Source organism: Tyto alba, unplaced genomic scaffold (assembly GCF_018691265.1).
Source record: "Tyto alba isolate M040663 unplaced genomic scaffold, T.alba_DEE_v4.0 Super-Scaffold_3, whole genome shotgun sequence".
NCBI classification, from domain to species: domain Eukaryota; kingdom Metazoa; phylum Chordata; class Aves; order Strigiformes; family Tytonidae; genus Tyto; species Tyto alba.
The window spans coordinates 5,361,739-5,378,199 of NW_024881304.1; the positions used below are offsets into that span (position 1 = coordinate 5,361,739).

Genomic DNA, 16,461 nt, shown 5'->3' on the forward strand with positions numbered 1-16,461 from the left:
GGTTCCAGCAAGGTAAAAATTTTGTAAATTGGACATACAATGTCTAAGCACTTCAAACAATACTAGTGTTCAAAGAAATTTTTTTATACCAATATTTCATGCCTATGTGCAAGAGATTTTTTTGGTTGGTTGGTTGGTTGGTTTGAGTTTTTTTGATTTTAACCTGTTCAAATTCTGGAACTCCTGCTGAATCAAAACATGTGACTAAAAGTATCACTTTCCAGTGGCAGAATAAACATCTGGACTCATTCTAAGTAAGCCTCAGTTGACATACTACTGTTACAGGGACCCTCCTAACATCACACAATGCAAAGAACATTCTGGAGGCATACAGGTGTTGTTCTGGCTACCTCATGCTTTATTGATCACAGTTGCTACAAAATCTGCCTGAAAATGCTAACAAGATGCCCTGGCAATGGCAACCAAATTGGTGCTTGACTCAGTACTGCACTAGAAGTAGGTTCAGAACCAGGGAGAGTATGACCCTCAACTCAGGAGACAGACCTATGTCGAAGTGCCAATACAGTGAACATTCAAGTGTTAGTTACTTAATAAAATTTTATAAGCGAGGTAGCTCAAATATTAGAACTCTCCTCTTACCAGCACGTACTTTGTCTTACATCTCTGACAAATAAGTTACAAACATGAAAATAAGGTTGTAAAGTAACTGAAAGGAAAAATAAACATGTTTCAGGTAATTAAATATGGCGGTCATTACATGTATTTAGTTTGAAAAACAAAACAAAACAAACAAATAAAGGAATTGATATGATACTGCAGTTCAGAATTCCTATGGTAAATATGCATGGCCTTCATAGAATTCTTTATTTTCTCATTAGTGATTTTTATATATGAAAGTAGTGGCGCTATGCCTTTCTTAGGGTATTGCTTTGACATGGGATGATAAGAGTCCCTCCACTGCATATTCAGAAATCTAAAATAGCAGAAGTGATGGAGTTCATTATCAGACCAAAGAAAGACACTCTTGATATATTTTACAGACATATATTGACAGTCCATGTTTTCACATGTGAAGAACTTTTAAAAACTTAGAGACATTAAAGTAGTTTTCATTAAAACAGCATTAGTTCACAAACCAGAAATGACTACATGAAGCTCTTGCAAAGGTAAAAGAAGACAAATATTTCTATTAGAGGAAAAGTCAGTAATACTGGTGCAACTGCACATTTAAAACATATTAAAAGAATCTAATTTTATTGAAAAAATATATAGTCCAAATAGCAGCAAGATTTTCAGAGTTCACAGTTTCTTAAGTTCTATGATCTCTCTGATATTAAATAAAAGCAATCATTGTTGCATTTACAATGTTATTTAAAGCTTGCTATTTTTTAAGTATACATATCCTTTCAGCTTTAAAATATGTATTGTTCAAAATCCCAGAAAAAAATATTTCTGCTGTCAAAGAATTAATCATTTTTTTCTTCCTCATGCTGGTTGTGATCTACATGTATTTTTGCCACAAGTTATGCTCACAAAACAGTAAAATCAATAGAAAAAATGCTAGTGAAAGCCATCTGCAATGAAGTATAGAATGAATGCTGTTAATCTGCTAAACAAGAAAAGGAAATTAGGTAGACTGGCTGCTGGGAAAAGTACTATCATACATTTAAATTAGCATTTTCTTAATTAAGTTTATTTGTAAACAAATCTTGAATCACAGTGGATCATTTGTGCTCTAATATTTTCTGAACAAAAATAAAGTCACTGTAAAATGGATTTTGACAGCTAAATCCACAATGTAATTAAAAGGTAGCAAATGAAAGACTATAATCTACAATAAAATGTGACCTTGTGAAATTATTACCTCCTTTAACTGGGGTTATTATACCTTTCTTTAGAGTTATAAATCATTCTTTAAGCTAATAGAATTTTAGGTTTGTTCAGCACTTTCGAACAAATTATTCTCAGGTTGTTTCATATTGGTACCTACCTTTCTGCTTTGACTTTCCACAGCACCACTGAACCATTTGAGAGGTATTGAAATAATCAATGTTTATTCTGAACAGCAAAATTCTACCCTCCACTCCATGTTCATTTTACGTTGGGTTCCTTAGATGCCCACATCAACGGGAAAGTTAGTATGCATACTTCCCCAAAACATGCCAAAATGTTGAATGTTCTCCATCAGACTCCTGACCAACTCAGATACAGCTCAAAAAATATTCTTAAATTTATATCCGCAGACCTTCCTTCCCCACAGAAATGAGCACTGTGAAAAAACAACTATAGTTCTATTTATGTAAAAAAAAAAAAAATCAGAACACCAAAAACCCCCAAAACAACCCATAGTTCCCCAGGGATGTACTTCTGTAGCAATGGGAATCAGCATGCATTACTTTACAGCAGTACGTTCTGCATGCTTAGCTCTTTAGTATATAAAGTCACTTCATCAACCCAATTATTTCTTTTTTTTCCTGTTTTTTCCCCCAAAGTAACTCTAAACTACTTTAAAACACCTTCATTACAGAAATGATTCAACTAGCACTGCTGCAAACCATGGAAATGTAAAAGCTGTTAAAAATGTATTAAATGCTGTCCATGCCACAAGGGTACTAGTGTAAAATGACCTTAAGTTTAAAGGCTCCCTATGAAGGCAGAACAGTAATCTGCTCTGCTTCTCCTAATGAATAACAAATGGGCCTTCACAATTCATTTAGTTCAGTACAAGCTGCCATTACAACCCATTTTGTTTTTTTAACTTTGTGGTAATGTATCATCTTGCCTGACTCTATGTCATCTTCTCGAAGGTCACCAAAGGTATGTAACTCCACTCTTAATAATGAAAAAAAGGAGGAAGGAAAAAGAGATATGACAAATTTTGACAAAGCACCGACCAGTCCATTCCGATATACTGTATCACACACTGAGGTACACACTTCCTACACAAAAATGCTTCCTGTATTGTAAAGAAAATCGGAAAATCACTGAAGTCTTCAAAATAATTCTGGTTTTTAGTTAACAACTAAAATACAACAGTATCTAGGAAAGAATTATTTGGATTCCTATTTACTTACTATTGATTTTTGTTATGCCCTAAAATATAATCTGAATCTGAGCATTAAAAAAAGGAATTAAAAGACCACGAATATTTATCTTTATTTCACAGGTATTTAGAAACTTATATTATGTTGCTATGGACAATTAGCCTTTTATCCAATTTTAGTTGGTCGTTTAACTCACCCACCCTAAGGTTTTAATTATCCCCTCAGTCTGCATGCTTAGGCCTCAATTCATGCAGCTGGAAATCTGCTTCAGTGATGTTATAACCTTGTTAATGTAACAAAAGAGGAGTTTACTTAAAACTGTACTGACTGTGGACTTAAGCCAAATTTACTTGAAAGAGGAAAGAGACTGTCAAAAATCCTACAATAAACACAGAAATGCAGTTCTTTCATAACCTTCACCTTAATTCATACAGACAAGCAATTTACATGTAAGTGGATTCATATGGCCTGTGAGGGGCCTACTCTCTGGAGCTGGACTATTCTTTGTACCCTACCCCCAACTTTAACAAAAAAAACTCCAACAGCTCACTTTACAGAAATGGCAGAGTATCTGCAATCTTTTTTAATCACAATAAAACATAATTAAGATAAACATTTATAAAGCTAGTCAGTATCAATAAAGGCAGCATAATTTCACAAAGCCAATTTCAAGTAAGTTCAGCTAGTCCTTTGTCAAATACATATTTTAAATTCAATAAAGGTTTTATTTGAAGAGTGTAAAGTTGCACTTCTAATGAGGTAATAGTTACATTAGCCTTAAGTGGAAGTTGCTTGTCATATACTGATATCCCCCATTCATTTAGTTGCTAAATTACAGTAGGGATTTCCTAAGTTCATCTGTTAATTAGATTCATTTTTAGGCTAGATACTAACAAAAACCTACATTAGACTAAACAAAACATCATAGTATTGAAGTGTTGAAGGGAGAGTTTTCTAAGGGAGAAAAAAATACAAATTATATTTCTTAATATAACTGTGAAAATACTGTAGGTAATTTTCATCCTGATTCAATCCTTGTACCAATTTTTTTAAGAGGGGATCTGATGGGAAGGGCAGTAGTGGATAGCTGGGTGGTGCACAAATATGCATAAGCCACAAAACCAATAAAAGACTCTCTTTTCATTTCACCAGTTTTCTTTCAGTTGTTGACAAAACAACACCCAAAACAAAACTGGAAATCAGTCAAGTTTCCTTCACGCATGCTGAAAGTTTAAATACTTCTCAATAGGTGAAAAGTCTTTCTTTAAGCTCATGAATGTCAGAGTATCTTTCACTCTGTTAAGAGGGTATCAGGTTGCTGGATGTCAAATGATGATCTACCACACTTCTTGGGCTTCTATTCTTTAGGTGTTATGTAATGATCTCTACTTTTTTGCTCCTGAATTTCACACTAGTCCCAACACCAGCTCCTGATCTAAACCCCACATACATGAACTACTCGCCTTTTGTTTACAGACCACACAGAAAACTATAGAGAGTTTCTCAAGATAGTCATACAAGAACTGGATGAGGTTGTCCAGCTCACAAAAATACTCGCAAATTATCAAACACAGTAAATCCCCTAAATAGTGATGAGAAAATTCTGTATTTTGGAGCTTTTAGAGTGAAGGAGTTTGAAAGTTCAGATTGCTCTTCCTATTAACCGCATCACTCCTTCCTAATCAGTCTTTGGGACGTAGCTTGCCATAACATGCAGGCAGATGGACATAACCACCAAGTCTCCTCATTACTGCTCACTGATTGATAAAATAAGGTCCTATGCTCACGCCTGACTGCATTGTATCCAAAACTCTTCCAGTAGCCTAAAGAAATAAGGCAGGATATAAAACTACATTCTTATGGATGTAGATTTAAGTGACAAAATTAGAATTTTGTTCAATAGCTTACATTCACATCCCACATAATGTAAGGATTTGAAAATACCTAGGTTAGCTTTACTTCTGTGTTGCACACAGAGGTGACCTACCTATTCTATAAAACTTACCTTTGACATTTTCTCCTCAGTACCTACCTCTGTTTCCTAACTATAAAGAATGCTCAGGGGGGTTGAAAAACACAAGAACAAAGTAGTACACTTAATGACTGACTCTCTTAGACCAATCCACATTTTCTCTCCCACCTAGAAGAAGAGAACTACGTAAAGTAGTCTTCAAAGAATGGAAGATGAGTTTGTTGGGAAGCAAAAAGAAGAATCCCTAGTAACTAGAATGAGTTTAGCAATCTGGTGATCCTCAGAGGCCCGTGTGGCCTAATTTTGGTCAGAGTCAAATATAACAAAGATAAACTACATGTTTGAGGTAGGAGTGGTTAGAAACTGGGAAGACTTTAACCACAAAAAAGTATTTTTACATTTCTCATCTAAGCCAGTAAGTCACAGTTACCCCCTTAGCATCTATATATTTACAAAACTAAAACTGGATGGGTTTCAAGAAATTCACTATTAAATATGAGGAACAAAGTATACCAAGTCTTTCACTTGCATCTCCCGATATACTTTTAAATACTAAATGCAACATAATAAGCATACTATTCCTATTAGGATTATGCAAGCTCCTCTACAAATGGAATATTTCTATTTAATAACAATTGAAAAAACCTTTTCTCTAATAATATTCTGCACAAGTTTGTGCTGTCACCAGGCTTTTGTTTCACCTTGAAAAGTTATCCGTTCAGTTGAAGCCACTTCACCCTAAGGAAGCAAACCAAGGTGTCCTTTTAAGGTGATATTTATCCTGAACACAACAGCTTGACTATAAGATGTAGCACAGACTTATATAATGTACCTTCTTAAACAGGACTTTTCTTTTCTGAGATACCCTGGTACACTACGTAACAGTGTGGCCATAGCCAAATTTGTTCACAATCAGAGAAAATTGAGATGAGCTCATCCAAACTTCCACTGTCATCACATAAGTCATAATCTGTCAGTCTCTGCTAAACAACAGAACAGCATTGAAAGGAGAGGTGTTGTTCATTAGAAATTCAGTGCTTTAGCAAGTTTTTGTGTGTTGTGACATATTTTACCAATCATATTTGAATAATTCTCTTTTTACTACAATATTTCCACACTCACATTGTTTAGGTGATGTTGACAGTGATAACGAGACATGTTTTTAATTATTACCTTGTTTATTATAGCAATGCTTGATGGCAAATGAAGGTTAGTAGGCTGCTATGGCTGGCACTGTATTAATGAAGAGTATTTATTGATCACTCTTGTCAGGCTTATATTCTAAATAGATAAGCTATACACCATTCAGTGGGAGGGCATAAACACCACCAGCACAAGTAGTGTGAAGTTCTTTTGGATATAAAATATGGTGCAAATGTGTTTCCCTCCCGTAAGGACAGAAACTCTCTGACTCATTTCAAGATAGATGTACAGACCTCTATGACAATAAATTTTATCTAACTGATATACTGACACCTGTAAGAAGAGTAAATCTTACTTGTGCCCTTACAGGCATAAAGGCTGCCCCATGAACTCACACCTCACAAAGCATGAGAGAATGCACATTAGAGAGCATTAATGAACGTTCTCACACATGAAAGAGTAAAACTTCAAGCACATCTTGTACCTTATTAGACACAAGAGAACCCAATCAGAGGAAACAAAGCAATAGGAACTTAGATTTATTTTTCCACAGCACACAGAGAAGTACTTGTTTTGCTGGGGATATGAGGAGGGAGGGAAATGAGGAAGCACGGGAAGGAGGCAGCAGTGGATTTACTTTATAGCACCTAAGGAGTAACAGGAAGGCAGAGAAAGCTGACTGAACCTTTCCCTTCTGCCACCAAGATGGTCATTGCTGTTTGATTGCTTCTGACTCTGTTCTCTCCTGACTTTATAAGACCTTTTCCTTTCAATGGAAAACATCATTATATACATTTCTAAGCATATTTTATATTTTTATACAATATTAAACAATTATCCAGTAATTTAGTTAAATAAAACAAACCTTTAACTTTCTTTGATTTTCCATTTTCAAAGATCTGAGTTTACATTAAGTTCAGCATTATCCCACCGGGGAGACCCCCAGCTCATAATTCCTACCATTGAATTGCATGTCCTGGCTCTCAATTATGCAAGATTTGCCACTGGAAAAAGGGAAAAAAACCTGACCCATCATATTTTGAGGTCTAAAATGCAGAAACATCTGCTAGAATCATATTCAGTTTGGCTGAGGTTAGGAATATGGGAGCCTGCAGTTGATCAGTGCTGCCCTAGGTGTCACAGAGGCCAATGGGAATTACACTAAGAAGGTTGCAGTAGACAAGGGCGTAATTCAGCTAGCTTTAAAAAAAATCCATGAAACAGAAGCCTAATTTTTTTTTTTTTTTTTTTTTTACTTTCAGCCTCCTACTCTTTCCTTTCTGTCTTTTGAGCCACTTGTTCTTTTGAGTATATTATCAGAGGTGGAGGCCTCCACATTCCCATGCTGGCTGAACTTCAAAACAAATGTCATCCTACTTCATAATTTTTATCTTTACTAATTTTTAGCTAATAAAAGTGCTTTTAAAGTAGTTTTAAAACAAACCATATATAGCTTTGTCAAGATCAGTAATTACAGTGTACAACTTTTTTCCATAGTATTGTTCTTCCGGTAAAACGGAAGAACAATTGTTGCTTATATTTTCTTACATTTAAATCAAAAAAAAAAGAAAAAAAAGTTGTACAATAGAAACCAGAAGAGAAAAAGAGTTTAATACTTAGTAGATAGCATACGAATTTTTTCTTCTTTATCTAAGAAGTTAAGATTGCTAAACTCCCTAGTAAGTTAACTGTAGATAAAAATAGTAAGGTTCCTTAGAGAATAGAAACATACTTCAAACTATACCTTTCCTGTAGAAGAGTCCAGACCTGGATTTTCATTCTTCAGGTTTGTACAGCCCTCTTCTTTTTACCACAGTCCATGTTTCACCGAATACTAACTCATAGTCCCTTCTCACTTTTATATACTATCCTGCTCATCACTGTCCCTTTCTGAATACTATTCCACCTCACATGAATTTAGAATGCTATGAGTTAAGATATATTATAGCTTAAACTGGTGTATTTTAAACCCTAACACATTTATATATTAAAAAAAAAAAAAGAAAAAAAGAAAAGCATTTTAGTTTAGAGGTTGATTTTTTAAAAAGGAAAAAAGAGGAGAAACAAATGTAATGATTTTCAATTGTAATTGTTTCTTCGAATTTTCATTTTCATTCCAAAAGACTAGAATACTCTGCATCTCAAAGTCCTTCAACTAGCTAGAGACACCTGTAAACGCAATGTGCTGTTAATCCTGTCTGTTTTCTAAGTGGTGTAATCACTAGAGAATGTCATGTAACTGTCATATCTCACTCTTACAACCTGCACAATCACTTTGTCACTTGTATCATCTTCTAAATTCTCTTATACACTATAGGGCAACAGATGCAGAAAGCTATTCAAAGTGTGGTCTTTAATCTTTCCAGAATGTTATAGTTGACTTAATATAACTGGTTCTTAAAAAAAAAAAAAAAAAAAAAAAAAAGTTTTAAAAATCATCTGATCATTAACTATGTGTTTCAGTGTCAGAAAGCAGTGTGAGAGGAAAGAGTTAATACCGGAGAGAAAATAAATTTTAGGAACAAAACCAAGAACAACCACCTTGTTGTTCAAGAACAACATCCAAAGAGTATAAAAAAGTAGCCATTTATTGACCTCCTGTCCATGAATTTGTATAACTCTTTTTTTGAACCAGCTGATGCCACCCTGCCCTCTGTGAAAACAAGTTCCAGAAAGTCGCCAACCAACCACTCCATAAAGCAGCACTTTTCTCGCTTTTGAATTGATCACTGATTAACTTCAGCAAGTGCCTGATATTCCTCATGCTGGGAGATCTGACAAACAACAGATCTATGTTCAGTTTACACCTTCCTTTGAGATTCTGCAAACTTCAAACATATCCTCACCCTGCCTTCCCCTCCCCAGAGTGAAAAGTCTTTAAGTCTCTCCCTCATAAAGCAGCTGCAGGATTCCCTTGATCTCTCTAACATTCAGGTTCTGGAGAAAGCACTCGAGGAATAAAACCCGTAAGTATTGTGGAATTTCAAATACAAAATGTTTGCTGGAGCATTCACTGTTATTTTTGTACTGGGGCAGGTACATGAATGGGTAGAGAATAATGGCAATAAAATCGGAAAAAAAAAAAATGCACTACTAGGATACAGGGCACTACTAAGATACAGAGCTGCAACTAGCATCTAAGTCCCTTTCTGTCTGGCAGATGCCTCAAACCGTATGGATCACAGAAACCTGGAAGATCATTTTAACAACTAAGAAGCTTAAACTTCTATACATTCTTGAAAACATTACCGATGGAAAAATATGAGAAATAATCCAAAATACTCATGAGATGAAGAAAACAAACTGGTGGAAATCCAGACCCATTTTCTAGATCAAAAAAGCATGCTTATTAATGTGTTGTCTAGAATATGTTTGAATTCTTTCTGATTCACCTTCAGACAATATTTCTGTGATATAAGAAGCACTACTGTCATTCCATAACAGAGAGGATAACATTGCTTTCCTGGGAGAGAAACATTTGGAAAAGGTTGTTACTGCACTCTATCACAGTCTAAAGGGACAGGAAACATGGGAGAGCCTCCAACTTCTTTTGCTTGGATACCGATTATAAAAGAAAGCAAAATACAGCCTCTTGTATCATATTTTGGAGAAATCCTAAATTGATCTTACTAACCTTCAGTAGCAGGTGACAATCTATTTTGAAAGTAAATTATGACCTTAACAAGAACAAAATGAAGGAAAGAAATGGCACACTTTCTTCCCATGCTGATGAAATTTCAAACATCACAAATCTTATACAATAAAATCAAATTATACTATCATTTAGTCTGAACATATGAGACTCGAGTGAATAGGAACTTGGTGATCCTCATACGTCTTTAAATAAGAGAAGTGCTTTGCCAAGTAAACAGTTCACTCATTCTATTCTCACAGAGAGAAACATTTTATTGCTTTGTGCCCCTTCGTTGTTTACAAAAGAAAAATGACTCTTCATTTTAGTCAAGAAAGCTTCTGTTCCAGAGAACAAAGCCTTCATTTGGGTTTCTCTAATCTTTATGGTGTTTGCAAGTTGGTGTCAAAAATGTTAGTCAAGGCATGCTGTGTTACAGGTCTATGGGGCAAAAGCAGTCACAAGGGACTTTCCACCCAAGTTAGAAGGAGACCACATTACCATTCTAACTACTTCCTATGGAAGTCACAGTTGTATCAACATCCTGCTGTTTTGTTTGTATTTAACTTGGGATATGACTCTCTACACTCTCAGCATGAATCCTACAATTAAATGGAAGCAGTCCACAGGTTACTAAAAAACAGTCTAGTGTTCTACATTCGAAATGGTACCATTTTTGAGACAATCAACTTGCTATCCATTCACTGAACATGTTTATAGTATACATTACTACAGCTGAAACAAGTCAAAATAATCCCACTAATAAAATCACAAAAAATAGTAAACTGCTTTCTGAATTTTTTGTTTTTCCACATCTATTTAAACTATTCTGTTATCTAACCTATTAAGTTATGATAAAGAATTCATGTTAGAGAAATTATCATAGCTATCTTTCTCAAAATATAGGCTGTATTAGAGCTGATAAAGTAGAAAAAAAATTATTTTGAAATGATCTTACTTTCAGAATAATACTTTAATAATAGTTTAAGAAATCTGACCCTGGTAAAAGTTCAATTCAAAGACTATCCTTTCATGTCATGTAACCACTACTACTTACTTAGCTTAGAACTATCCCCAAGGTAGGTGTTGGCTCTTTTTAGAAAACACTAGCATTTTAAAAAAGAGCATAGACTAAGCATCTTTGCCCACACCTTGTAGTTAAACACCTCAGTTTTCAGGCAAGAGAAACCATTATCTACCTTCTGGCTTTCCTTCCTGAAAAGATGGGGGCAGGGGAAAGTGCTGCCTAACTGTAACACAGAAAGCAGACAGTGTCTATAGGAAAGCTGTCATTATAAGTGGTTTAAAGAGAGAGTTCCAAGAAATTTCGCAGAGTAGTTCCAACCATAAATCACCATGCAAATTTCTCCTACCTTGCTATATTGCTTTCCTCATCCTTGCTGCTGTATGGAAGAACCAAAAAAAGGGAAATTAACCTCATGACTACATGCAAGTAGAGTCGCTACAATTTCATCAGGGATTTTCCTGTCAGTGTCGTGCTTCTGGCCTCTGTATGCACTGGACAGGTGAATTGCATACACAATTGCTCTGAAATGTTCCAGATGCACTGGATTCATTACTCACATACAGATTTCAGGAGCACTTCTGACCATAGCTGTACCCACAGCAGTGAGGAAGAAACCACTATCCTGTGGGTGACAGAACATGTTGGGGTGGAATAACTAGCACAAAAATAAATGAAAACATGTTGAGTTCCTCTCCCTTTCCCTCCCAAAGTGCCAGTCTGAGATGCTAATGCATGGAAATAGTAACAGGAGAAATGTAAGGCAGGAACATGAGCTGATTTGTCCAGGTGCTGGAGACATGTCTAGATTCTCTGGCCACCCAACAGCCCTTGTCAGAGCTGCAGCTACTGCTGAGCTGCTATACAGATGTAAAATCCCCAACTTCTACTCCAGTAAAATTTGTAGATGGAAAAAAAGTATATGTCTGTAGAAAGCCAGATGAATGGCAAACTCCCTTATACTTCTGCCACTAGTACTTCATAAAGCGTTTTGACTTCCCTACAAACTCCAACTGTGTCTCACTAGTTTTACATCTTACACAGTCTTCCCATTAGGCCGTGATCTCTGACTTTCAGAATCCATTCAGAGATCCTCTTCATCCCTACAATATCCTCAAAAGGCCACTTGAAGCCATTTGTACACATGGTCACGCTTGAATTTCTTGCACTAAGAGGAAGGAAGGGATCAGTCAGACCAAGTGACAGGCAAACAGACAAGACACAGTCTCTTCCCTGCAACAAGACAAGCTCCCTGCTTCCTCTGTGAAGATGCTCATGCTCAGTTTGGTGAACCAAGCAGATCAGACCATGGTCTTGCACCCGAGACTGGCATCTAGTGGCAAACACAAGGGCCCTCTCCTTGTTTGGCAGAGCCGCTCAACCACTGACCCCGCAGGTACAAGTGCAGTATGTGTTCGGCACTTCTGCGAAGTGTGGCAGCTGGTGGGACTGAATGCTTGGTGGAGAAAACATTTTATCCCCTTCTTCCCACAAATATTTCACCCTTGACTATACACAGGTGCTGTTAAATTAATAAAGTAAGCATACTGAAAAAACAGAGATAAGCAATATTCATTTATTATTTTCAATGAAAAAAAAATGGTGGACATTCTTAAACAAAGGAAGGGATGTTTAATTTTATACTGTCACCGTAAGAAAATGTAATGCAAAATCTAATTTAAAAATAAATTGGTTTTGGACAGCACAGCAATGTTCTATTTTTGTTATTGGATGAAAGGACTAGTAGCTGGTTATTTTATTAGGAGATCTTTAATGTTTTGTTATTGATGTAATCTGATTTATTCCACATAAGGGAAAAATATATATTCTTCTGGAATTTTGTAGCGAATTTCAGGGCAATGTCACTTCCAACAAAACTGATTTAGCAATACCCATAGGTGATGGCATGAACTCTATCAAAGGCAAGGAAATTGCCTTTCAGACTCTTGGCAAGAATTTCATTTGGGATACTCTGAAAACATCAGAGCACTGAGTGTACTGAGTTGACTGCTAAAGGAAATACTCAGTAATTAACAGTTGGATCTCAAAAATTAAGAATTCACAGATCTTCAAGTCAAAAAATGAAGTTCAGTCTTTTTGAGGATTAACCCCATGACCACTCACTACTAAGAGCAGTGTTTGTCACATGTAACTAAGTCACCAAAAGATGATCAAATTAATGCAAAACCATAATTAAATAATTTTCTTTCTTTTAAAATCTTGTATTTAAACAAACTTCTAATAAACACCACAGAAAGTTAATTTAAGGGCTTTTAACAAAGAAAATCCCAAGTTTTGATAACAAAATTTTGGGGGGGTTTAGGAGGGTGGGTTTTTCTTTGTTTTGTTTTTAACTTCAGTGCTTGAAGTTCGAAGATCACATGCATATAATTTAAAAGTTGAACTAACAAAAAGGTAATGATAATTTTTATATCTTTTCCCTCACATGACATTAGACTTCCTTATATGACTATTGGCTCCACAGGTCAAGCTTTGTATCTTTCAGAGGGAAAATAATTTTGACCATTTCTAAAAAGTTGATCTATCCCATACAGCAAAATCCACTTTCCATAAGGACAGGCATTTATTTCACATACATATATAAAGCAATTTTAATATTATAAAAATACTAATTTATCTATCTATACAGCTATCTAATTTTGTTACAAGCAGGTTTCTGAGTTTTGGAAGGAACCACTATATAGGAAAGGACATCTGTATGAAAGCATTGTGGACACCTTGTGGTCATGAAAGTATGCTCTACAAATACAGCATTTCTGAAATGTCTGAAAAAGCCTTCACCACATCATAGCACAGAAACTTCTACTCTCAAGTTCTTTATATTACAAAATGAATAAGCTTTTCTAGGCAAGCCTTGTGAAGTTCTCAGTAGGCAATGCTCCTTCCTGTGGACTCTCAGAAAACAAAAACAGTGTCTGGAAAAAGTAGTCTTGAAATATATTTCTAACTACCAATTTTTAAGTTCAGGCCAATTGAAACATTGCTATGGATGATAAATACATTTTTAAAAAACACTAATGTGCCTTTTGTCACACTGTGCAATACAGAGGTGTTTTTAAATGTTTGCTTATTAAAAAGTTTTAGAATGCATTTTTTTTTTTTAATGCTGAGAGATAGAAAGAGCATCAAGCATTAAGACAATTAGGCAAAATGATGGATTTGAACACATGCTGCATTTTACCGTATGCGTAACTTCCATTAATGTCAGTGTGAGTTATGTGTGCACTGCTAAAATAATATGACCATAACAAAAATATTTCCTCCAGAACTAATATAGCAATATTTTTAGTAGACATTTGGAAAAAAAAAAAAATCACATAATTAGAAAGTAACATGCAAATGCAAATCCTTCTCTAAACTTAATGCTTTGGAATTCTTTAAAATAAAATCTTGTTTTTTCACATGTTGGCATCAAGTTAATAATAACTTGATGTTTATCATCTTCCATCAAACTACCTTTCATTTAATGGGTACTTATCTATTTTCCAGTTCAAAAAGACCAAAGAGATAATGAACAAGATTAAGCTGCTATCCATTTTTATTCTAAACTTCCTTAAATAATTGAATGTATATAAGAACAAGTAATGACAACTGAAGAAGTTATCTAAAACTGACCACTGATAGTAGCCAGTAAATGAAGATGGATCTTGCAATGTCAGCCAGATGGGCCCAGCATGCAGAGTTATGTTTGGAACTTGAACATAATATAAGCATAGGAAATCATCATGAATGTCCTTAAACACACAGTTTATGCCTATTTAAATGGAAGCTAGCAGCCAAAATCACTCAATATTAAATTTAAAAAATTATAAATAGAAGATATGGTCAATGCTGCCAATTAGTGCATCATCTGAAAATATCAGAGAGAAAACACATTATTTTAGTATATTAGTACAACACAAAATTATCACTATTCTGTCAGTGGATGTCTGTGTCTTTGTTAGCTTCTACAATTTTTGAGAACACCTTATTCACAAAAAATAAATGGAATGCCATATTTAGTATATTCTGTTGTAATGCAGCAGTTTTATAGTTTGTCATACACTTATTTCAGTGAGCAATTTCAAAAATTAAACTACTGAAATATCTGAAATTCATAAATAGCTGAATTATTTCTAAAAGACATTTACTAATGCATGTGTATCTATTATTTTACAGCTTTAGTGTATCTCATTAAATTAAATAATCTGAAATTAAGAATTACCTTTAATAGCAGTCATGCAGCCCATAGAGCTCAAAAAAAATAATATATGTTCACTTTTGCTTCTTTGATTTTGTACTAATGTTGTTAAAGAGGCAATAAAAATAAAAGTAAATATGATCATGTGGATTTCTATATGCTGTGACTTTATATATTTTGGTTTGTTCATTAATTCTTTTTCCTTTCTCCTAGACTAGCAAAACCATCCTAACATGTGATAGACATATTCATGTCTTTCCACCTCACTACAAACAATAGAAGTTCTGTCTGGTTCCATCTCCAATATGAACTCAGCCACGTAACATATTTCACAGAAACTAAAGTGAGGATGGAACTAAAAATAGTAATAGAATATATGTTTTTTTAATGAAAGTGAATTCTAATTCTGTTATTAGCTGAATCGTAGATTTCAGAGGGAGTAATTTGTATGAGTTAGAGAATTAGACTCACAGCAACGACACAGGGCTAGGTAGCTGGGAAAGCTACCTGGTAGAGGATTAGGTAACCCTTTGTGCCTAAGTAGGAAAAAGTATGCCTTATAATTAATTGTATTTTAGTATTACAGATTAGAAGGGGGTTGTTATTAACTCAGAATTTCAAAAAAAATTCAGGTCAGTTCAGGATTAAAAAATTAAAAATGTATATGAACAATTGCTTCTCTTGAAGACAGAGAAAAGGTAATGGCAGAAGAAGTCTACATACTTCACAGCTAATAAAGTAGTAATTAAGAAAGCAAACGCAAAAAAGAAAAATAAGAAATCTTTTACAAAATAAACCATACTAATGACTGCTCAAAAAAAAAAAAAAAAACCACAACACTCATTTAACTAGAAATTTTACTAATTTACCTTTTCACATCCTAATTTAAAATTTTTCTTCTAATTTTACTATTTTCCTCATAAAATTTATACTGTAAAAAACACACTATATGTTTATATCTCATTTCAAATTCAAAACTATTCCTAATTTGGACATTTGATACTGGATCTTTCACCACTAGTACCATCCACTCAGTCCTTTATCAATAAAATAGCTTTTATCAAAAGAAAAGTCAAAATATACTGGTTTTTGCCAACCTCACTTCCTATACTGAAGATACATGCTTTACACAGTTCTGGGAGGTTCTGTGTACCCAACCAAAAAAGTCACAGTAACAAAATTAAAGATAGTGCTTTTCTTTTCCCTATGATGCTCAATAATTGATAATTATCATAAAAAGAAACAACAAAATAATCTTACCGTTAGGATGAAAAATAAGCATGCACTCCGAGAAACAGACCAAAACACTATCAAGATAATATATGACTTCATGAAATACACTGGCACTGAGTATCTGAATTATTATAGGTGAATTAATATGTACATACAAAAGAACATCAAAAAAAATTTTTAATTATATCTATTATAGAATATAACATCACATACTACTCTAATTCACAAGTGCTCCCATTTTTCTGTATAGAT

The 16,461-nt window shown here is 34.5% G+C and overlaps 1 protein-coding gene across 16 annotated transcripts in view; it reads right to left on the reverse strand.

The window, feature by feature from the left end:
- The window catches only part of ERC2 (ELKS/RAB6-interacting/CAST family member 2), a 559,477-nt gene that overhangs the window by 215,117 nt on the left and 327,899 nt on the right, over nucleotides 1–16,461 (reverse strand). The gene's annotated exons all lie outside the window — the stretch shown is intronic.